At 40.9% G+C, this 24,718-nt stretch overlaps 1 protein-coding gene across 3 annotated transcripts in view; it reads left to right on the top strand.

Annotated features, from left to right (window-relative positions):
* Nucleotides 1-24,718, top strand: part of MAP3K13 (mitogen-activated protein kinase kinase kinase 13) — a 183,114-nt gene that overhangs the window by 33,118 nt on the left and 125,278 nt on the right. The window contains exon 1 of one of the 3 annotated variants that reach the window (XM_032298372.1): nt 2,622-3,097. The exons of the other annotated variants lie outside the window; for them this stretch is intronic. The gene's annotated coding sequence lies outside the window, so the exon portion shown is untranslated. Of the gene's footprint in view, nt 1-2,621; nt 3,098-24,718 lie in introns of those variants that run through there. 3 annotated transcript variants of the gene reach the window in all.

Below are 24,718 nucleotides of genomic sequence, written 5' to 3'. Positions count from 1 at the left end.
CTCAGATTTGATTCTTGATCTCTCTGCTTTGGCCACACTGGCCTTCTTCCTCTTGGTTCTTGAGCAAGCCAACCTCATTCTTGCCTCTAAACCTTTACATTGGCTGTTCCTTTGGCTGAAACACTGTTCCTTTCTACTTGCTTCACACCTGGTTCCTTTTCTTGAAACTATTTCTTCCACTCACTCCTCAGTTCACATTCCTCTCAGCTCCTTCTCATTGAGTCCTGAATATTGAGTTTTCCCCAGTCACCCTGTTCTCTTATCATCACAGTACTTGTCACCCCCTGAAATTTCCTGGTTTGTCTATTCTCCACCCTCCTGCTGGGATGTCAGTCCCAGGAGAATAGGGATCTTGTCAGATTGATTCATTGCTAGCAAGTGTTCACTTTGCAACTCCGGAGGAAACTGAGGTTCTCAGACCCATGAAATCCAACTAAGATCAGCTGAAGCCCTTTCCACATGTACTTGAAAGCCTCAAACCCCAGCACATCCCCAGGATTTTAGCAGAATCTGGAGTGGCTCCTGTTCTCCAGGTCACCCCTGCCCCAGAGCTTCTGCTTTCTTCTACAGCTTTTCTGTTGATCCAGACATGAATCTTGGCCTCTTCCTCAGTTTCCACAAGAAACCCCCTCTTAAGTAGCCACTGACATTTACGAAGCAGTTACTATGTTCCAGGCACAGGTCCCAGCACTTTGTATGAGCTACATCACTTCATCCTACCTAAAAAGTAGGTGAAATGTTGTGCCCGTTTTACAGATGAGGCAGCTAAAGCCCAGAGAGGTTAACCAAATTACCTAAAACCACCCAGCAAGTAAGGGATAGAACCAGGATTCACACTCGGGAAAACTGTTTGTGTTTGATCCCAACACAGGAAAGAAAAATAAAAATGAGGGTAGAGCTAGGTACTTAGTTTAATGTAGCTCATGGGGCAAAGACTTAGGAAAGTACTAAGTTAAGAATATAATGCACTAAAAATCTGAAATAATCTTGATGTGGATTTATAAAAGTATAACATCCAGATTAAGGAATTTGCTGGTTCCACATTTTTTTTCTGCATCAGTTTTCATTTGAATATTCTATTCAGTCTTGAGTATTATATTTTAAAGGGAGCTTGAAATTAAAGTACCTGTATTATTTTTCTATTGCTCTCATAAACTATCACAAACTCTGTGGTTTAAAAACAACACAAGTTTATCTTACAGTTCTGTAGGTCAGAAGACCGCCCTGGCTAAACCAGGGTGTCATTAGGGCTGATTTGTTTCTGGAGGCACTAGGGAAAAATCGGTTTCCTTTCCCTTCCCAGCTTCTGGAGGCCACCTGCAGTCCTCCAAGTCCCCCTTCCTCCATCTTCGAAGCCAGCAAGAGCTAGTCAAGTCCTCATGTCACATCTCCCTGACCACAGCTGGGAGGGAAAAGTTCACTGCTTTTAAAGAATTCGTGTGATTAGGTTGGACTCCTCTGGATAATCTCCCCATCTCAAAGTCCTAACATTAATCACATCTGCAAAGTCCCCCTTGCCATGGAAGATAACATATTCCCAGATTCTTGGGATTAGGACATGGACATCTTTGGGGAGTGCATTATTTTGCCTATCACAGTACTTGTTGCAGAAGATCCCCAGGTTAGTGAAGGGGTCAAATTGGATACAGACAGTCAGACTAAGAATTTATTGCCTGGGAGAGAATAAGATAAAATTTATAAAGTGATTAGTGCAGTAAGTACGTAATAAATGGGTGCTGCTTCAAAGGCTAATGGTAGGCATTACAAAGCCAGGCGTGCTGGCTCACAGCTATAATCCCAGCACTTTGGGAGGCTGAGGTGAGGGGGGCAGATCATCTGAGGTCAAGAGTTTGAGACCACCCTGGCCAACATGGTGAAAACCCATCTTTACTAAAAATACAAAAATTAGCTGGGCACGGTGGTGGGTATCTGTAATCCCAGGCACCCAGGGGGCTGAGGCAGGAGAATTACTTGAACCTGGGAGGCAGAGGTTACAGTGAGCTGAGATCACACTACTGCACTCCAGCCTAGACAACAGATTGAGACTGTGTCAAAAAAAGGAAAGGAAAGAAAAGAAAGGAAAGGAAAGGAAGGAAGGGAGGGAGGGAGGAGAGAGGGAGAGAGAGAAAGGAAGAAAGTAAAGAACAAACAAAAGAAAGAAATCACAGAAATACCGTAGCTCAGAAGGGAAGAAGCTTAGGAATGTGGCAGGAGGTGAAGCAGTGTCATATTTTATCTTGCAAATAATGGAATTGGGATCCACCTTCTCACTTTCCAGCAGATCAGCCGGTGGTTTGAATGTCAGAAAGTACTATGTTTACCAAGAACTGTGTGCTGTTCCTTTCACTAGTAAGCGAGTGGGGAGAATGGAGATGGTGGAGGACTATAGTGGAGAAGCAGCTTTCTGGCCTTTTCTGCCATGATTGTGCAATGCATAGATTCTGAGGAGGAAGGGAAAGTTGTTTTTTAAATGGAGGGTTTCAAAAAGGAGCCTCAGCTTCCTAAGTAGCTGGGATTACAGGCGTCCGCCACCACGTCCGGCTAATTTTTGTATTTTTGGTAAAGACAGGTTTTACCATGTTGGTGAGGCTGATCTCGAACACTTGACCTCAGGTGATCCGCCCGCCTCAGCCTCCCAAAGTGCAGGATTACAGGTGTGAGCCACCTCAGGCAGCTGGGAAATTTTTATGAAAGGAGGAAAACCAAGCTATTTGAAGCTCGGAGAACTATCCTTTTCCTTTTTTTTCCCCCCCAGGAACATATGGGAGAGAAATCCCCCTCGGAAACCAAAGCCCAGCCACCAGAGATTATAAGATTTTCCAGGCTTTCCCTATAATCTTCCTTACATTTGTCTCTTTAAACACATTTAAGTCGACCTTTGAGAAGTTGCTGATAAGCGGCTGTTATCAAACAAGAGTTAGATTAACAAACCCTCCCACCTCGCTCTGCTGGGTGGTAGCTTCCAAGGCCGCTGTAAATGTGTATTAGTGTGAACCTGATCCAGAAACAGCCAGGAAGGGAGCAAAGTTTAGTTTAGTCTGGAGGAAACTGTCGACTGCTGGGAGTTCCATGCTTTCTGTTCAGACTTCAGCTCGGTGTAAGTAGCTTTTAAAAAACTATTACGACATTTTAAAGTAAAAAGCATTGTAAGAATAATTTCCATCAAAAATTTAATCAAGTTTCTACCTGGCTCTAAATCTTACAGATTAGACCTACTTAAAAGAAAGTTTCAGCACTCACCAGTCGTTTTACTTCTTAAAATGGAAAGGCAATCCGTGTGATGTCTCAGCAAGTGTACTGCTGAAACAGGTCTTGAGTGCGTGAAGAGACCGCTAATATCTTGCCTTATGTTGGGTGAAAGTGTTTATGGTTAGAAAATAAAAGCAAGTGTATATCTAGTGCCTGGAGATTGTTTCTGAGCAGTGCTTAGATTTCTCCTCGTGTTCTTTCCAGTTGCTTTTCCTCTGGTTTAGGTTCATAGTTACAGATTCATGTTAACAAATATTTAGTAGTCTCTCAGATCATTAAATTGGAGGTTTTGATATTCAAAGAAATTAAATGAATGAGAATAAAGTAGAACTTAATACCCTGTAACAGGAGGTTGGGATCCTACATTTAAGAGCAGCAGAACGTATTTTCAAAGAGTGAGAACTTTGTACAACAGATAGAAGTGGCAAGCAGCCTGAGATTTCATACAACTTTGAAGAAATCTGTTTTCTTAAGATTTGACATCTGTATGGATTTTTCAGACTAAATTCCCAGTACTACGGTGCGTAAAGTAAGTTTCATATATGAAATTAGAGTTGCTGTGTTTCAGCTGTTGTAATTCCATCTCGAGATTAGGATCCAGGAACCACACATTGTTACACAAACATATTGACTTTATTAATGCAGCTATGAGAATGTTAAGGTCACATGTGGTATTGGAACGGTTGATATTTTCTGGTTCCCTTTTACCACAGTGCATTTTTTAAAAACCTGGTACATGTCAATTTTATGACTTTATGTAAATAAAAGGTCTAAAGGCTGGCTGTTAGCCAGTAGTAGCCTTTCAAATCACTGGAGGAGTGCTCAGAAGAGAGATGGATTTATGTAGACGTTCACTGGGTTTCCCCTTCCTCCGTCTTCATCTCAGACCTCAGTCTATTTCTCTAGCCTGCTTCTTGTTTCTGCTGTACTGAGGGGAGCCCCGATGATGGTGCTGGGCCCCAGCTGAATCTTGGTGAGATGTAAGTCCAGGACCCATTGTCCCAAGAAGGCTCTAGGGCTACAATGAAGTGAAAACCTTTACTCACTCTCCAGCTTTCTGAATCTCGTGATTCTAGCCTCTTGAGCTGATTAACTTTTCCAAGTCAATACCTTCTGCTGGGCCAAGTTGCTAATTTAATTGTTGGTTGATGGGAAGGAATGGAGGACTGCGGGGTTTCCTGGGAAAGAAGCCAGCATGACAGGTGACATTGTTACCAGGGAAGCAGCTATTTTCTCATGGGATTTGAAATATTTCAGTCTTTTAACAACCTGGAAGGCTATACAGGTGTGTGCTAGCTGAATCGTAACCAAGCCCCTTTGAGAAAGCGTTTTTAACCTCCAGTGGGTGCCTATGCCATCCAGACCACTGCAAAGCAGCCTCACGAGCTGGCTTTCAAGCATGTGTTTTACATCCTTGCCTGCCATTGTTCTCACTCAGGTGGCTCCAGCTACACAGGTGTTTTGCTTTCTCTTGAACACAGCAAGCCTGCTCCTGCCTTAGGGCATCTGCTGCCTAGAAAGCTTTTCCCCATCATTGTTTCTTCACACCCTTGATTCAGGTCTCTATTCAAATCGCTCCTCCTCAGAGAGGCCTTCCCAGACTACCCTAACTAAAATGGCACTGCTACTCCACTTCCACCACAAGGCTGCTTTTTCCTTTACCCTAATTTAATCTTTTTTTTTTAATAGCCCCCTGGCAGTATTTATTTTATAAAATTTTTAAATGTGTACATATAACATATGTATGCCTCTGTGTGTGTGTGTTGCGTATGTAGGATATATATTTGGTCTTTTCCTCTAGAAAGTAAGTTCTATGAGGGCAAGAACTTCGTCTCGTTCAGTGCCATACTGTCAGTGCCCAGGACAGTGCCTACTTGACATGTAGTAGACACTTGGTAAATTGTTGTATAAGTCAATTGGTGTCATTAAAATTTATTCCCAACCATAGGAATTTTTTGAATAGGTGATATATTCACATTTCCAAGACCAAAACATATCAAGCTATACACTGAAAAGTTCCCACCCCAGCCAATCCTCTATCCATTCAGTTCCCATCAGGGTCTCTAAGCCATGGCTATTATCTTCCCATGTATCTTTCCAGAGTTTCTTGATATATACGTAAGGAAATAGAAAAGTAGAAATACATTCTTCTTTTTTTTTTTTTTTTTTTTTTTTTTTGAGATGGAGACTCACTCTGTCCCCCAGGCTGGAGTGCAGTGGCGTAATCTTGGCTCACTGCAACCTCTGCCTCCTGGATTTAAGCAATTCTCCTGCCTCAGCCTCCCAAGTACAGGCACCTGCCACCACACGGGGCTAATATTTGCATTTTTAGTAGAGACAGGGTTTCACTATGTTGGCCAGGCTGGTCTTGAACTCCTGACCTCGTGATCCACCTGCCTCAGCCTCTCAAAGTCCTGAGATTACAGGCCTGAGCCACTGCACCCCGCCAAGTATAGATTCTTACTTCTCTCCTTTTTACACATAACATTATATGTAATGTTCTAAATGTTTTCACTTGTAATATATGTTGAGTCTCTTTTCATGTAAGTACATAGAAAACATCCTTATTTTTATTTTATTTATTTATTTATTTTTTGTTTGTAGAAAGTTGTTTATTTGAAGAGAGAGAGAAACAGGAGAAGGAAAGAGAAACAGCTAACTCTCACACTGAGTAAGAGAATCCAGAAAGATGGAATCCAGGAGAGGAAAGCAGCTTCCACACTGAGTGAAAGGGAATAGAGAGAGAAATGGAGTTTAGGAGGGGAAGACAGGCTTCCACGAGAGAGTGTGGAAGGAACTCCAGAGGGGAGATCCAGGAGAGAGAAAGACGGCTTCCACAAAGGGAGTGTTCGTGGAAGGGGACCCAAACATGGAGTCCCACATCCTTATTTTTAAATAGCTGCCTTCTACTCCATTGTACAGACAGACATACTAGTCACCTCTTGATAGACGTTTTGGTTGTTTCCAGTATCTTCCTATTATAAATAATGCTGAGGTTCATAACCTTGTATATACATCATTTCATACATGCATGCCGTATATCCATCTGATTCAATTCCCCAAAGTAGAATTACTACATAGATCGAAAGGTATCATAAATATTGCCTAACTGCCTTCTTTAGGGATTATTCTAATGTGTACACCCCCCATTATAAGAGTACTGTTTCTCAAATCCTTGCCAACAGAGTCATCAGACTTTTGGATTTTTGCCAGTTTGATAGGTTAAATAATGGCCTCGGCATAGTGTTTGTTTCTAGAATTTACAATAAAATTTGTGTTAAAGTTTGTAAAAATAATTTTCATTTTTAATTGTGGTTAAAAGACATATAACATAAAATGGTTACTATTGTAACCATTTTTAAGTGTACAGTTCAGTGGCGTTAAGTATATTCACATTCTTGCGCAACAGATTTCCAGGACTTTTCTGTCTTGTGAAACTGAAATTCTATACTCATTAAATAACAACTCTGCATTTCCTCCTCCCACTATCTCCTAGCAACTACCATTCTACCTTCTGTTTCGATGAATGACCACTTTAATAGCTGTCTCATGTAAGTGGAATCACACGGTAATTGTTCTTTTGTGGGTGGCTTATTTCACTTAGCCTAATGTCCTCAAGGCTTATCCACTATGTAGTATATGGCAGGATTTTCTTCTTTTTTAAGGTGAACAATATCCTGTTGTATGTATATGCCATATCCTGTTTGTCCATTCATTCATCAGTGGGTATTTGGGTTGCTTCTACCTCTTGGCTATTGCAAATAAGGCCTCTATGAACATGGATGTGCAGATATATCTTTGAGATCCTGCCTTCAGTTCTTTTGGATATATACCCAGCAATGGGATTGTTGGATCCTATGGTAATTCTATTTTTAATTTTTTGAGGAACCACCATACTGTTTTCCATAGCAGCTGTACCATTTTATCATAGTTTTAATTTGTATTTCTTTCATTATGAGAGGGGTTGGGCATCTTTTCATATTTAAAATAAATACCTTTTTCTTCTGTGAACGCTTTATATTCTTTGTCAGTAATGGAATTTTTTCCTATTATTAATTTGATAACACTTTTTGTTCTTGTGCCCTTGAGTTTTCCAAATTTATAAGCTAGTGTAGTAGTCATACATACAGATGTGGAATAAGGCTGCCTAGGTTTGAATTCTAGATTTGCTAATAGCTGTGCAATCTTGATTGGACAAGTTACTGAACCTTTCTGAGCCACATTTTCTTATTTGTTAAATTGGAATAACATTGGATTGTTGTAAAGATGAGATGTCTTAGCCTCCTAAGTAGCTGGGATTACAGGTAAGTGACACCATGCCTGGCTAATTTTTGTATTTTTAGTAGAGATGAGGTTTCACCATGTTGGCCAGGCTGGTCTCAAACTCCTGACCTCAAGTGATCTGCCTGCCTCGGCCTCCCAAAGTGCTGGGATTACAGGCATGAGCCACTGTGCCCGGCCAACAAATGGATTTTCTTATGGAGGGAAAAAAGTTTCATGCCTCTCTCACTGTACACAAAACTGTAATAGACATGGATCATAGATCTAAACATAGAACCAGAAACCTTAAAAAAAAAAAAAAAAAAAAAAAAGAGGAAAATATCTTAGCAATCTTGGGTTATGCAAAGACTTCTTAAGCAGGACAACGAAAGCACTAATCATAAAACTACATTAAATACAATGAAATGAACTTACTTATTGCAAGAACTTCTTAGGACCTTTGATATGTTAATGTTTCTAGTAAGAGGGCTGTGCGGCATTTTCCAGCGTTTGCTCACAGGATCCTTTATTCATCTGGAGCATGGAACATACTTAGGGAAGCGTTGCTTTGAGTCTGTCTTCAAAACATACAATTTTTGAGTGCTATAATAAGCCCCCTCTTTGGTACAAATTAATATAATTAGGTCCACTTCCCTTAAACAACTAAAGAAAACCCTTCTGCCCAAAGAGCTGTGATTACACCCCATCCCATATTCTCTGGTTGGCCAGCCAACTGTTGCAATTACTCTAGGCTAATGTCACATTAGAGCAGAATTCACCATAGTAAGAGGGGCAAAGAGTGACTGAAGGTGCAAAGCATTTTTCATTTTCCTTACTACAGGTTCCATATATATTGTCCCTCAGTATTGGTGAAGGATTGGTTCCAGGATCTCCTGGGGATAACAAAATCCAAGGATGTTCAGATCCCTTATATAAAACCTGTATAACCTATGCACATCCTCTCGTGTACTTTAAGTCATCTCTAATTATTTATAATGCCTAATGCCATGTAAACGCTATGTGAATCATTGTTATACTATATTGTTTATGAAATAAGAAAGCCTGTACATGTTCAGTACAGATGCAATTTTTTCCCCAAATATGTTCTTTTTTTTCCCCCCATTTATTTATTTTATTGCATTTTAGGTTTTGGGGTACATGTGAAGAACATGCAAAATTGTTGCATAGGTACACACGTGGCAGTGTGATTTGCTGCCTTCCTCCCCATCACCTACATCTGGCATCTCTCCCCTTGCTCTCTCTCCCCAGCTCCCCACCCCCCACCGTCCCTCCCCTATTTCCCCCCAACTGACCCCAGTGTGTAGTGCTCCCCTCCCTGTGTCCATGTGTTCTCATTGTTCAACACCCGCCTATGAGTGAGAACATGCAGTGTTTGATCTTCTGCTCTTCTGTCAGTTTGCTGAGAATGATGGTTTCCAGGTTCATCCATGTCCCTACAAAGGACCCAAACTCATCGTTTTTGATGGCTGCATTCTCCCCAGATATTTTCAATTTACGGAGAGCGAGGAGGATAAGGAGGGCTAACTGTGCTTGCTTGGCCTGCTCAGCCCTCGTCTCTCACGGCCTAGCAAACGCCAGGTTATCAACCCTTTGCTTCTTTCAACTCAGCTCCCATAGTCCTAGTTCCTAGTTGCTTGAAGGCCTGTAGACGGACAGTCTCTATGCATCCTAGATTTCTGTGGCATGCCTGGTCTCTGACTCATAGTTCACTGACCTAACCAGATTCCTCTACCTGCTGTTGCTGCCCATGAACGGAAGTTTTCTGGGATATGAGTTGTCACATAAGAAGGAGAGAAGCCGGGCGCGGTGGCTCACGCTTGTAATCCCAGCACTTTGGGAGGCCGAGGCGGGTGGATCACGAGGTCAAGAGATTGAGACCATCCTGGTCAACATGGTGAAACCCCGTCTCTACTAAAAATACAAAAATTAGCTGGGCATGGTGGCGCACGCCTGTAGTCCCCAGCTACTCGGGAGGCTGAGGCAGGAGAATTGCTTGAACCCAGGAGGCGGAGGTTGCGGTGAGCCGAGATCGCGCCATTGCACTCCAGCCTGGGTAACAAGAGCGAAACTCCGTCTCAAAAAAAAAAAAAAAAGGAGAGAAACCAGAAGAGAAAGTAGAGGCCAAACTTCACCTTAACTAGAATTTGAGCCAAGGCTCATCCTGTTCAGAAAAAGAAACCTCAGAAATAAGTCAAAATGGTATGTAATGCCAGAATAAATATTAAAAAGAAAAGAAATTGGCTGGGCATGGTGGCTCACACCTGTAATCTCAACACTTTGGGAGGCCAAGGCGGGTGGATCACTTGAGGTTCAGAGTTTGAGACCAGCCTGGACAATATAGTGAAACTCCATCTCTACTAAAAACACAAAAATTAGCCGGGCATGGTTGTGTGTGCCTGTAGTTGCAGCTACTCAGGAGGCTGAGACAGGAGAACCGCTTGAACCCAGGAGGCAGAGGTTGCAATTAGCTGAGATGGTGCCACTGCACTCTAGCCTGGGTAAGAGTGAGACTGTCTCAAAAAAATAAATAAATAAAAAGAAAGGAAAGTTTAAGGAAGTATCCCTATAATATTTCTGGGTTGTATTTTAAAAACTGAACTACTCTCATAGATACCAGTTTCTCCTGAATGTGGAAAGCTAATACTGAGATATGGAAATGTCACCAGTGTCGTCTGAATAGGGCTTACTAGATACACTATACATGACTGGAAGTTAAAAGGCTTTAATTTTAGAGCTGCCACTAATTTGCCTTTTGATAGTAAAATATACTCTTAAAGAAAAAAAATTGTCCTCCCCTTACTGCAAAAAAAAAAAAAGTATGAACATATGTGTGTTTATGTCTGTATGTATGTACATGTACACCAGGATCGGTCCCAGATACTTCCTCATGTACTGTCTCATTTAATCATCTGTCGGTGTCTCGGCTCCTCAACCTGGAAAATGGGATGATAATATCTCATTCTGCCTTCCTCACAGAACAACAAATGTGATTATAATGAGACAATAAAATGTACTACTTTGAGTATGACTCTGTAATTAAAGACTAAATCTTTTTTTAAACAATTTTTAAAGTAAGAATAGAGATTAGGTCTCACTATGTTGCCCAGGTTGGTCTTGAACTCCTGAGCTCAAGTGATCCTTCCACCTCAGCCTCCCAAAGTGCTAAGATTCTAGCTGGAAGCCACTGCACCCAGCCTAACCACTCAGTCTTGAATGTTGTGAGATGTGTAGCAGTGGTTTCCATAGCAAAATGATGTGATCAATCTTGGTAAAATTCATTTCAAAATACACTTGCAATACAAACTTAGAAGAGGCAATTTACACAGGATGTTTCACAGACACTTACAGAACACATGAGAAGTATAGCAGCCTTTTCTCTACGTTTCAAAAAAGGCAACACAAAGTAAACACACGCTTTGCAGTATTTTATGATACATCTCCTCTAAGAAAAACAGGCAGGAGAAACACTTAGGCAAATAAGTGGAGGCAGAATGGCAACACATTTGATAAGGAAAACTTGAAAACTGATTTTTGGCCTGTGTTAAGATAAAATGGGCAGTTAGAAGATGAGAAGTTTTACAGAAGGCATGTAGGGGGTTGTGGGGGGGTGAAGGGAAAGAGGCTTATGTAATTCTAATACTTATTAACCTGGACCTACTTGTGGAGAGAAACTTGATCTCTTTTCTAGCAGCCTGATTCTTTATTATAATCAGAAGGTTTAGGAACTACTGGGCGTCATCTCTAGGCTGTCTTTCCACTGTCCATCCAGTTTTCAGAATTTAATAATATAATGGGGGTGGGGAGGGGACACAATAGCTGCCAAGTATCTAGGAAACTACAAAGCTTCCTCACTAAAGTTCCCTAAGATAACTAGGTCAACAGAGACTAGGAAACAAGCTCATCAAGGAAAGACCATAAAAAGTCACTAATTGAAAAATTGGAAAGAACTGCCTGTGTAATCTATTATCTGAAAAATAATTGGATAATGAGACCCATAGGAATAGCCATGAAAAAACAGTGGCTCATGCCTGTAATCTCAGCACTTTGGAAGGCCAAGGCAGGCAGATCACTTGAGGTCAGGAGTTCTAGACCAGCCTGGCCAACATGGTGAAACCTTCCCTATACTAAAAATACAAAAAATTAGCTGGGAGTGGTGGCGTACTCCTGTAATCCCAGCTACAAGGGAGGCTGAGGCAGGAGAATAGCTTGAATCCAGGAGATGGAGGTTGCAGTGAGCCAAGATCGTGCCACTGCACTCCAGCCTGGATGACAGACGGAGACTACATCTCAAAAAAAAAAAAAAAAAAAAAAGATATGAAAAACAAGTGACCTATATGGGTGCTTTAAGAAACTGTAAAAAAGGAAATATTTTTGCCAGAGCTTTATCCAGTCAAAAGGCTCAAGAATCAAGTGTTCCAACAATGTGCTTAAGAAATTATATAAGAAACGCCTTAGAAGCCAGAAGTAGCAAGTTGGAAATCACTAACATATAAGTGGATGTTAATAGTGCTGGTACACTGAATAAGGAAAGTGTTATGAAAACCTTACAACTCAGTACAGAAATTGCCTTCATTCTATAACATTGCCCCATCCCTATCAAATGAATTCTTCAATTTTGGTATTTATTTTTTATTTCTAGCATTTTTTAATTGATTCTTTTTATACTTCCCATCTCTGTGGTCAACTTCCCCATTTGTTCATGCTCCCTTTTCCCACTAGATCCTTTAGCAGAGGGAATAATTGTGATGGCAGTTACACAAATCCACATATAAGTCAAAACTCCTTAGAACTATACATCATAAAAAGTCAATTTTACTGTGTGCTTATTTACAAAGAATGGAGCCGGGCGCGGTGGCTCACGCCTGTAATCCCAGCACTTTGGGAGGCCGAGGCGGGTGGATCACGAGGTCAGGAGATCGAGACCATCCTGGTCAACATGGTGAAACCCCGTCTCTACTAAAAATACAAAAAATTAGCTGGGCATGGTGGTGCGTGCCTGTAATCCCAGCTACTCAGGAGACTGAGGCAGGAGAATTGCCTGAACCCAGGAGGCGGAGGTTGCGGTGAGCCGAGATCGCGCCATTGCACTCCAGCCTGGGTAACATGAGTGAAACTCCGTCTCACAAAAAAAAAAAAAAAAAAAAAAAAAAAGAATGGGACTCTGGCCTGTTTAAAGCAAATATAATAATGTATAATAAAGTTAATACATATAAAGAAGTAAAATACATAATAACAAGCACAAAAGGTAGAAACAAAATAGTATGGTATATGAGGTAGACTGTAATAAGTTAAAATTATAAAATGCTATTTCTAGACTAGGCTCAGTGGCTCATGCCTATAATCCCAGCACTTTGGGAGGCCAAGGCGGGCAGGTCACCTGAGGTCAAGAGTTGGAGGCCAGCCTGGCCAACAGAGAGAAACCCCATCTCTATTAAAAATTCAAAAATTAGCCAGGTGTGGTGGTGGGTGCCTGTAATCGCAGCGACTCGGGAGGTTGAGGTAGGAGAATCGCTTGAATCCGGGAGGTGGAGGTGGCACTGAGCTGAGATTGCGCCACTGCACTCCAGCCTGGGTAACAGAGCGAGACTCTGTCTCAAAAAAATGAAATGAAATGAAATGCTATCTCTAGAACAGTGTGTTCTCAAAGTGTGTTCTGCAGACCAGCAGCAGCAGCATTACCTGGGGTTAGAGATGAAATTTTCGGGTTCCACCCCAGGCCTAACTGACTCAGAAACTCTGGGGGTGTGGTACCACGATTTGTTTTTCTGTGATTCTGATGTGTGTTAAAGTTTATGAAACATTGCTTTAGAGCAGGGCCAGGAAACTTTTTTCTATAAAGAGCCACATAATAAATATCTTTAGGTTTTGTGAGTCATGTAGTCTCTGTAGCAACTACTTAACTCTGCCGTCATAGCACAAATGCAGCTATAGACGATAAATAAATGAAGGAGAGGGACTGTGTTTTAATGAAGTGTTATTTATAAAAATAAGCAGCCAGCTGGATTTGGCCCACGGGCTACAGTTTGCCTACCTCTGCTTTAGAGCAACTATTCACACACAGATACAGCTCAAATGGTGAAAAGAAAATACAAGGAAACATTAAAACATAGAGACAGCCCTCACTTTGCATAGTAATATGAGACTATAGAAATGATCATGCAAGCTGAAATTATGTAAAGCACTTTTAATAACCAATGGGAAAAATTATCATTTTGTGGCCTTTAATTCTTTTTTTTTTTTTTGTCAAAATATGTTTGGTAAGGGGTGGAGGGGAGGTGTTTTATTGACTGGAAAGATGCACCAGGGAACTTTCTAGAGGTTATAAAAATGTTTTGTGTCTTGTTTTGTGTGGTGGTTACATGAATGTATAGCATTGTCAACATTTATTATACTGAGCATGTGCGATTATGAATTTCATGTATGTAAAGAATATATAATCAAAGATTTTTTAATAGTGCAAACTAAAGGTATGGAATAAAGTCTGCAGTTCATATTAGGTGACTTTCTTATAGCACATAAAACCTGATGTAAATTATGGGGTACCTCCCTGAATCCAAAGAAAAGAGGTGACGGCATTCTAGGGAGAAGAAACAGTGAGGTCATGCAGCTTAGTAAGTTGGGAGAAGGAACAGTTCCATTTGACTAGAGTGAACATTAGGGAAGCGGCAGGAAATAAGGACAGAGAAGTTGCTAAAGACGCATCAGGAATGGCTTTATGTACCAACTTAAGGAATGTGTACTTTATCCTGAGGACGATGAGCAACTTCCTTAATATATTTCAGGGCTTCAGTGTCCCTCTTCTTACAAGGACACCAGTCATTGGATTTAGAACCTATCTGATATGGTTTTTGGCTGTGTCCCCACCCAAAATTTCATCTTCAATTGTAATCCACATAATGCCTACATGTCAAGGGCAGGACCAGGTGGAGGTAATTAGATCATGGGGGCAGTTGGTCCTATGCTGTTCTTGTAATAGTGAGTGAGTCTCATGAGATCTGATGGTTTTGTAAGGGTCTGGCATTTCCCCTGCTGGCACTCACTCCATTCTGCCACCTTTGAAGAAGGTGCTTGCTTCTCCTTTGCCTTCCACCATGATTGTAAGTTTCCTGAGGCCTCCCCAGCATTGCGGAACTGTGAGTCAATTAAATCTCCTTCCTTTATAAACTACCCAGTCTCGGCTATTTCTTCATAGCAGTGTGAGAAAGGACTATTACACCATCCTATCCAGTCTGACCTTATATTAACTTAACTAATATAATGCTTTATTTCCAAATAAAGTCACATTCTGAGGTTCTGGGTAGATGTGAATTTTGGGGGCATACTATTCAACATACCACAACACAAAATAGTGTCCTGCCAAAATTCATATCCACCAGAACTTCAAAATGTGACCTTATTTGGAAACAGGATCTTTATAGATGCAATTAGTTACATATGAGGTCACAGTGATTATGGTAGACTCTAATCCAACAACTGGTATTCTTATAAGAAGAGGAGAGGACACACAGAGGTATATGTAGGGATGAAGGCCATATAAAGACAGAGATTGAGACTGGATTGAAGGAGCTATAAGCAAAGGAGAATCAAAGGTTTCCAGGAGCCATCAGAAGCTACGAAGAGGCAAGGAAGGGTTTTTTCCTAGTCTTCAGCAGGAACATGGGCTTGCCAACACCTTGATTTTGGAGTTCTAGCCTCCAGGACTGTAAAAGAAAAAATTTCCGTAGTTTTAAGCCACCCAGTTTGTGATAATTTGTTAAAGTATGCCCAGGAAACTAATGCAGTGTTTAACCCACATTCTGCTTTCTGCGTTAAGCCTGTGATCGTGGTTTTAAGGCATGTCTAAAAAATCTTTTTTTATTTCTTCCTTCAAGAGGTATACCCTAATTCCTTACCCCTTGAGTGTGGGCTGCACCTAATGACTTGCTTCCAATGAACAGAATAAAGAAGAACTAAGAGTCTTCAAGTCTCCAGCCTTGGAGACCAGGTCAGAGGTTGGCAAACTGTAGTCCACAGGCGGACTGCCTATTTTGTAAATAAAGTTTTATTGGAACATGTCATGCCCATTTATTAGTATATTGTATATGGCTGTTTTTATACGACAATAACTGAGATGAGTAGTTGTGATACAGACTATAAGGCATACAAGCCTAAAATATTTACTATTTAGCACTTTAAGAACAAGTTTGCCAAGCTCTGAACTAGGTCATAAGAAGCACTACAGCTTTTTGCTTGCTGTAAATAACTTGCTCTAGGGGAAGCCAGCTGCCTTGTCATGAGGACACTCAGATGTCCCTGCAGAAAGGCCCACGTGACAAGGAACCAAGGCCTCCTGCAAACAGCCATGTGAGTGAACAATTTTGGAAGTAGTTCCTCCAGCCTTCAGGGGACTACATCCCTGGTCAACTGCTTGACTGCAACTTAATGAGAGACCCTGAGCCAGAACCACCCACCCATGCTGCTCTGAGATTCCTGCCCCTCAGAGACTGCGTGAGATAATAAATGTTCGTTGTTTTAAGTTGTTAAATTTTGGGGCAATCTGCATGCTGCAGTGCACAAGTGATATATTCATCTGTCCCTTCTGCAGTTTTCAATGCAACCTGCAAGCCGCTATGCGTGTCTTAGCTATGCCACAGGCTTTTGCTATTTTAGAAATATGCTGGGAAATGAGACTTTTATATAAAGAAACTCCAAGATGACATAGAAAAGACTTTTAGGAAACAAAGGACATTGGAAGGCAAGAATATGTTCATAATTCTTCTAACTCTCTAGTACAATATTAGGTATGATTATTGCTACTGATATTAGGTCTATAAATCATGCTAATTTGAGTCATCAGGCAAGATGTTTGTTATGTTACTCACGATTATTTATATAAAAAGGAGGAGTATTGGAGTATGCCATTATAATCTTTATTAGGTCCTTTATAAATGCTTTCTATAAATGGAAAGCAAGTTGTCACTAGTTGGAATGGTGTGAAGTTCTGTGGGCATATTAATTTTTTCTTGCTACATAACAATATAATCACAAACTTAGTGGCTCAAAACAATACACATTTGTTGCCTGAGTTACTGGGCATGGCCCAGCTGTGTCCTCCTCTTCAGGTCTCACATAGCTTCAGTCAGGGTTGAGTTCTCATCTGGATGCTCAACTGGGGAACTCATAGACATAAGTTATTAACACCATTCAGTTCCTTGTGGTTTTAGAGTGTGGTTATAGTACCGAGAACTACAGCTTTTTGGTTTTTTTTTCTGCCTGTTGGCTAAAGTCTGCGCTTAGGTCATAGAGGCCACCACATTTCCTTGCCACAGGGGGTTCCCCAACTTGGCCACTACCCTCCTCATAGCTAGCAAGGGAGCGAAAGACTCCAGACAAGTGCTACAGTTTTATATAGCATAATCACGTATTGTGTGCATGTAATTATGTTCATCCCAGCACCTTTACTGTATTCTATTGATTGGAACCAAGTATTACACTCAAAGAGAGGGAATCATACAAGGATGTGAACACTAAGGATCATGGAGGCCTCCTTAAAAGTTTGTCTGCCTAATGGGCCTGGAGATTATGCAAATCCTATTTGCAGGGTGGGATTAATGCCTTATCAAAGGTTTCTGTACCTCAAAAGGCAATGGAGTGCCTTGTTTTTATTTTTTCCTCTTCTGTGCTGCAAATAGACCACTCTCAGAAGGGTTTTTGTTTTGTTTTGTTTTGTTTTGTTTTAGATGGAGTCTCTCTCTGTTGCCAGGCTGGAGTGCAGTGTCATGATCTCTGCTCACTGCAACCTCTGTCTCACAGGTTCAAGTGATTCTCCTGCCTCAGCCTCCTGAGTAGCTGGGACTGCAGGAACACACCACCATGCCCAGCTAATTTTTGTATTTTTGTAGAGATGGGTTTTCACCCTGTTAGAGAGGATGGTGTCGATCTCCTGACCTCATGATCTACCTGCCTTGACTTCCCAAAGTGTTGGGATTACAGGCGTGAGCCACCACACCCGGCCTCTTTTTTCGTAAACGTATATTATACTGCTCTACTATATGCTATACATAGCAGTAGATACCAAACTGAATATGTGCTTGACCCCTTTCCCTTTATGCCCCATCCAGCTTGGAAATATTATTAGCCATTTAATAATCACTTCTTCCACCCCTCATCAGCCTTTGGCCCTTCCTCCTCTGACTATGCCCAACACAGAGGACCTCCTTAATCATATGTTCAGCTGTGATGTTAATTGCTTTGCATCCTCAGTGAGGCCATCATGGCTGACCGGTGGCCTCTCATTTCTGTCTATTGTTTCCCACATTGGCTGTCAAAACCTCTCTTGCTCCATACAGTTCTAAATCTATCACCTTTCCCTTTCACCAGGTGGAAATGGGGTTTTGCAACTTCGTTTCCACTAATCTCATAAATTTTTTTTTTTTTTTTTTTTTTTGAGATGGAGTCTTGCTCTGTCACCCAGGCTGCAGTGTAGTGGCATGATCTCAGCTCACTGCAACCTCTGCCTCCTGTCCTGAGTAGCTGGGATGACAGGCATGCGCCACCTCGCCCAGCTAATTTTTGTATTTTTAGTAGAGAAAGGGTTTCACCATGTTGGCCAGGCTGTTCTTGAACTCTTGACCTCAGGTGATCTGCGAGCCTTAGCCTCCCAAAACACTGGGATTACAGGTGTGAGCCACTGCGCCCAGCCCCATTTCTACTAATCTCATAACCTTTTATTGCCAGCTGCATTTTTCTGTTTCCTTGCAAAAAAGTACACACACACACACACACACACACACACACACACACGTAAACACATACACCTTCTTCTGGTTAAGGCTTTTCATTCTAAACCTGCCCACCTCCTCAAAGTTTATCCCAGCAGTGACCATCCCTCACTCTAGTGAAAAGACACAGTATCTATTACAGTATAGTGCAGAGGTCCCCAACCTCCTGGCCACTGACTGATACTGGTCTGTGGCCTGTTAGGAGCCGGGCCACACAGCAGGAGATGAGCAGCAGACCAGTGAGCTAATCATCATCTGTATTTACAGCTGCTCCCATCACTTGCATTATTGCCTGAGTTCATCTTGTCAGATGAGCAATGGCATTAGATTCTCATCGGAGCAGGAACTGTATTGCGGTCTGCACATGTGAGGGATCCAGGTTGCATGCTCCTTATGAGACTCTAATGCCCGATGATCTGTCATTGTCTCCCATCTCCTTCAGATGGGACCATCCAGTTGCAGGAAAACAAGCTCAGGGCTCCCACTGATTCTACATTAAGGTGAGTTATATAATTATTTCATTATATATTACAATATAATAATAGAAATAAAGTGCACAATACATGTAATGCACTTAAATTATCCTGAGACCACCCCCTCCCATCCCGCCCCCTGAGTCCATGGAAAAATTTTCTTCCATGAAACTGGTCCCTGGTGCCAAAAGGGTTGGGAACTGCTGGCATAGCTTATTACAGAATAATTTCTAGGCTATCTTGCTTAAATGAGAAGGGAAAATTGTAATGAGTTTTGTTTTTGTTTTACCTCACATACCTATCATTTGTTTGTGGTGAAACATTTAAAATCTAAACTAGCAATTTTCATGTGTGGAATACATTGTTATTAACTGTAGTCACTGTGTATTGTACAAGAGATCTGAACTTAGTCTTTCCAACTGAAATTGTGTATCCTTGACCAATGTCTCCCCAAAACCCCAATAACAATTTTTAAGTTAAAATAATTTAATTAAAATAGCAGTGAATGCTTATTACCTTACCAATTTTTGTAACTTTTCCCAAAAGCAATACATTTGTCCTTCACAGATAATCTAGAAATGTAGATTAAAAGAGAAGGAAATAAAATCACTGGTATCTCTATATCCAGAGATAGGTGTGATATATGATCTATATCCTTCATCTTTCTGGTCATATATACATGTTAGATCACCTAGTATCTATTATTGTGTTGTAAAATATCCATTATTTTTCACACTTTGTCATGAATATTTTAACCTGTTCTTATACATTTTAGTATATAACCTGTAAAGGTTTGAAGTGTTCTATTGAAGAGTTTTATCATAATTTAATACCTTCCATTGTTAGGAGTATTATATTATTCCCAGTTATTTTTGTTTTAAACAATTATGTGATGAAATCCTTGTAGCTAGATCGTTTGGCAAAGTATTGATTATTTATTTAGAATTAATTTCCCAACTTGAATTTTGGGTCAAAAGATTAAAATTTTAAGCCTACTGATATCTATTGCCAAATTGTACTTCAAAAAAGATGCGGCAATTATTTAACCATCAGCAGTATATAAGAGTACCTATTTTGCTACACCCTTTCCAAAGGGTGCAGAATTTTTCTCTCTGACTTGCTTGTTCATGAACCTTTTCCTCCTCCTCCCTCTGCTTTGTTAGTATGTTTACCTACCTTGATAATTTTTGAACTCACATTTGTTCAAGTTAGTAAAAGTGAACTTTGTACTTCATTTTTCTAATAGTTTTGAATTGAGGTGTTTGTAACACAAAGGAAGATAGACTTGTTTTTATATATAGGACAGACTAGAAATCATGTATATAGATATAGATAGATCAAGCTGTAGCTTTACAAAGCCATTTAATACTGTTCTGTGTAGCTTATTTACTGTGTTTCTTTATACATCTCTATTTACTCTATTTCTTATACATTGCCTTATTGATCATCATTCAGAGGCCTGGAATAATTAATAGTTTAGTTAAAAGTAAAGCATGACATTGATCTCAGTCTACTTGTCTGACTTATAAATTACTCTTTAATACTAGTGCATTTTTTCTTTCACGTTTTTAAAACATATTTTTCAAGTTTGCAGTAGATGGCAGCAGCAGAAAGCATTCTTTCATTCCATTGAAAATGTCATCAGGCATTTTGAGAGAACAATACAAAAGAACTTGCCCTAAATGTGAAGAACTTGTGATGGGGGCGATTTCAGAAATGTAAATATAGCTGGGTGCAGTGGCTCACGCCTGTAATCCCCACACTTTGTGAGGCCAAGGAAGTGGATCACCTGAGGTGAGAATTTCGAGACCAGACTGGCCAACCTCGTGAAACCTCGTCTCTACTAAAAATACAACTTAGCTGGGTGTGGTGGTACGTGCCTGTAATTCCAGCTACTCAGGAGGCTGAGGCAGGAGAATTGCTTGAACCTGGCAGGCGGAGGTTGCAATGAGCCTAGATTGCGCCATTGCACTCCAGTCTGGGTGACAAGAGCAACATTTCATTTAAAAAAAAAAAACAGAAAACCAAAGAAAGAAAGAAATATAAATGTAGCATGAAATTGGTGACTATTCCATAGCCCAGCTAAACAGTAAGCTCCAACAAATACTCTCCTGGGGAAAATGTATTTAATTTTTCAAATGTTGCATTGTTTACTAATTACATTATGTTTTACTGGTTTTCTGGAATTCTATTTTTTTCCTCCTATCTCTCTTTGTATTTACTTATAGTGAAGGCCACTTCAAGACACCAGCCTCTCTTCTAGAGGAATAGCCTTGTGAAGATGACCATTTATTATGGAGCCTTGAGTAATTTAATAAACTAAAAATACATGCTAAGAAAATGTGGCCTTTTTAGACCACTGCTTCCATTATGAATGTTCTTTAATTGAGCTTCATTTTGGTCATTTTGCAGTTTAGGCCCAATATGTCTCTTGAGTATTTATAACAGTTTTCTCTAGATCATGATATTCCCCCTAAAGTTAGACAAGCATTTTCTGTAATCCACTTGTGACAGGATCAAGCAACACTACCACAGGTGACCTATGGACAGGCTGCTTTTCTTTCCAAACTATACTGGGAGGTAGATATTCTGTCGCATAGACCAGAGAGGTGGCTATAAGATAGGCCTGGCCAGGCATGTTGGCTCATGCCTGTAATCCCAGCACTCTGGGAGGCCGAGGCGGGTGGATCACGAGGTCAAGAGATTGAGATTATCCTGGCCAACATGGTGAAAACCCGTCTTTACTAAAAATACAAAAATTAGCTGGGTGTGGTGGCGCGCGCCTGCAGTCCCAGCTACTCAGGAGGCTGAGGCAGGAGAATCGCTTGAACCCAGGAGCTGGAGGTTGCAGTGAGCTGAGATAGTGCCACCATACTCCAGCCTGGGTGACAGAGTGAGACTCCATCTCAAAAAAAAAAAAAAAAAAAAAAAAAAAAAATGCCTAGCGGTTATGGGTTTTGAAAAAAAAAAAGAGGAGCACTTGGTACTCTGGTCGGTTGAAAGGTAATGGTGATTTCAAAGGCAGAGAAATGAGATTGTTCTGAACTAGGAGCAAGCAGAGCCTGTAAGAATATGGTACTGTCATCAGTGGCTTCCATTTCTACCTATTCGTTTTTTTTAAATTTTAGACTCAAGGGGCACATGTGCAGTTTTGTTACATTACTGTACTGTGTCATGCAGGGGTTTGGGCTTCTATTGAACCCCTCACACTAATATTGAACTTAATACCCAGTGGATAGTTTTTCAGCCCTTGCTTTCCTCCCTCCTTTCTCAGCGTATCTTATTTCCATCTTTATGTCCACGTGTCCCCATTGTTTAGCTCTCGCTTATAAGTGAAACATGCAATATTTGGTTTTCTGTTTCTGCATTAATACACTAAGGATAATGGCCTCCAGCTGCATCCAAGTTGCTGCAGAGAACACGACTTCATTCTTTTTATGGCTGTGTAGTATTCCATGGTGTATATGATCTACCCAGTCTTAAGACTATCTCAAAATGAGAAAGAACAGATTGGGATTCAACTAACTGAAGATGTTCTGGAGTGGTTTTCAAGAATTGTATTTTGGAGTGAAGAATTTTTTCACCCGTAGCTGCCTTACAGTAACTCTCCTTTCACATCTCCCTAAAACACCCTTCTCTTCAGATGGCTTTAGCATGCTGTGTGCATACAGTGCAGTAGGCAGAAACTCTTTCTCTTTAGCAAGGTCACAACTTACAAGGGAGGTTTCTGGCAAAGAATGTCTATTGTTGGCCAGGCTTGGTGGCTCACGCCTGTAATTCCAGAGCTTTGGGAGGCTGAGGCAGGTGGATCTCCTGACGTCAGGAGTTTGAGACCAGCCTCACCAACATGGAGAACCCCGTCTCTACTAAAAATACAAAATTAGCCGCGCGTGGTGGTGCGCGCCGGTAATCCCAGCTACTCGGGAGGCTGAGGCAGGAGAATTGCTTGAACCTGGGAGGCGGAGGTTGTGGTGAGCCAAGATCGCACCTCTGCACTCCAGCCTGGGTGACAAGAGCGAAACCCCATCTGAAAGAAAAAAAAAAGAATCCTATTGTTGGTTAGTCAGCACAAGGAAGACCGCTAGGCCAAAGGCTTCTGAGGTGGTTTTTAGCAGATTAAAGCATCAAAATTTTCCAGGCCAAGGAAAAAGCAGACATTTTTATGAGTGTAAAATATATTTCCAGACCCTAGCATGTTTTGTTAGGTTCAGCAGAGCACTTATGAATTGGTTGAAGGATTCTGGAATCATATTTTCTGTACTTCTAAAGCACTTGTGTTAGCAGGAGACAAACTGCTTCTATGACACTTTTGTGACCATTTTCACTTGCATCTTGTTGGCTCTCTGACTATAATTGCTTGGGTCTGTGTTCCTTGTTTGCTCATCCTTGTTTTAGTCATACTATTGGTATACTAGTATTTTCTTTTATGTTAGATTGCAGATACTTTTGAGACAAAATATGTGATTTTTCAGTAAGGTACCATCTCACACCCATCAGAATGGCTATTATTAAAAAGTCAAAAAATAACAGATGCTGGCAAGGTCACAGAGAAAAGGGGACGCTTACACACTGTTGGTGGGAATGTAAATCAGTTCAACCATAGTGGAAAGCAGTTTCGCAATTTCTCAAAGAACTTAAAACAGAACTACCATTTGACACAGCAATCCCATTATTCAGTATATACCCAAAGGAAAATAAGTTGTTCTGCCATAAAGACACATGCATATGTGTGTGTCATTGCAGCCCTCTTCACTATAGCACAAACATGGAATCAAACTATCAACAGTAGACTGGATAAAGAAAATGTGATACATATACACCATGGAATACTACACAGCCATAAAAAAGAATGAGATCGTGTTCCGTGCAGCAACACGGGTGGAGCTGGAGGCCATTATCCGAAGTGAACTAACACAGGAACAGAACACTAAACACCACATGTTCTCACTTATAAGCAGGAGCTAAACATTGAGTACACATGGACAAAGACACGGGGGGGCCTATTTGAAGGGAAGATGAGAGGAGGATGCAGACTGAAAAACTACCTATTGGGGACCTGGGTGATGAAATCCTCCGCACACCAAACACTCACAACACACAATTTATCTGTATAATAAACTTGCACATGTATACCTGAAACAAAAATAAAAGTTTTTTAAAATGTGATTTTAAAAAATTCTTGTTGGGTTTGCTTTCGAATTGAGAGCAGTTTTCTATGTCCCAGGAGTACTGAGTGAATCTTAACTGACTCTGCCCAAGAAAGAGGAGGCAATATTAGTGATCACTGTTATCTACAGATGGGATGATGCAATGCAAAGAAGATCCCGAGAGACCTGTAATGCTGGCTCTGCCATGAATTCCAAGACTATGGACAAATCTCTGAGCTTTTGTTTTATTCATGTGTTTAAAAAAAAAAAAAAAAAAAAAAGATGAAGACAGGCCAGGCATGGTGGCTCACGCCTGTAATCCCAGTACTTTGGGAGGCTGAGGTGGGCGGATCACTTGGGGTCAGGAGTTTGAGACCAGCCTGGCCAACATGGTGAAACCCTGTCTCTACTAAAAATACAAAAATGAGCTCGGCGTGGTGGCAAGTGCCTGTAGTCTCAGCTACTTGGAAGGCTGAGGCAGGAGAATCACTTGAACTCAGGAGGTAGAGGTTGCAGTGAGCCAAGATCATGCCATTGCACTCCAGCCTGAGTGACAAGAGGAAAACTCTGTCTCCAAAAAAAAAAAAAAAAAAAGACAGAGTAAACTGGATTTTCAGATTCTTCCAGTATCTTGGTTCCCTGAGTAATTCATTCTCAGACTGTCTGGAGCAATCATTCACTTATCTCATTTAAGAAATAGCCATGTAACACCAAGTTACAGGATATCATCGTTGGGATAGAGTAAGCAGTAGTTACAAAGTCTCAAAAAATTTGGTGCCTCATAAAAGGAAGGATGCTCATCATTAGC

This window comes from Sapajus apella, unplaced genomic scaffold (assembly GCF_009761245.1).
Source record: "Sapajus apella isolate SASKATOON/1434 unplaced genomic scaffold, GSC_monkey_1.0 scaffold38, whole genome shotgun sequence".
Taxonomy (NCBI): Eukaryota; Metazoa; Chordata; class Mammalia; order Primates; family Cebidae; genus Sapajus; species Sapajus apella.
This window is presented reverse-complemented; position numbering and strand designations above follow the sequence as displayed.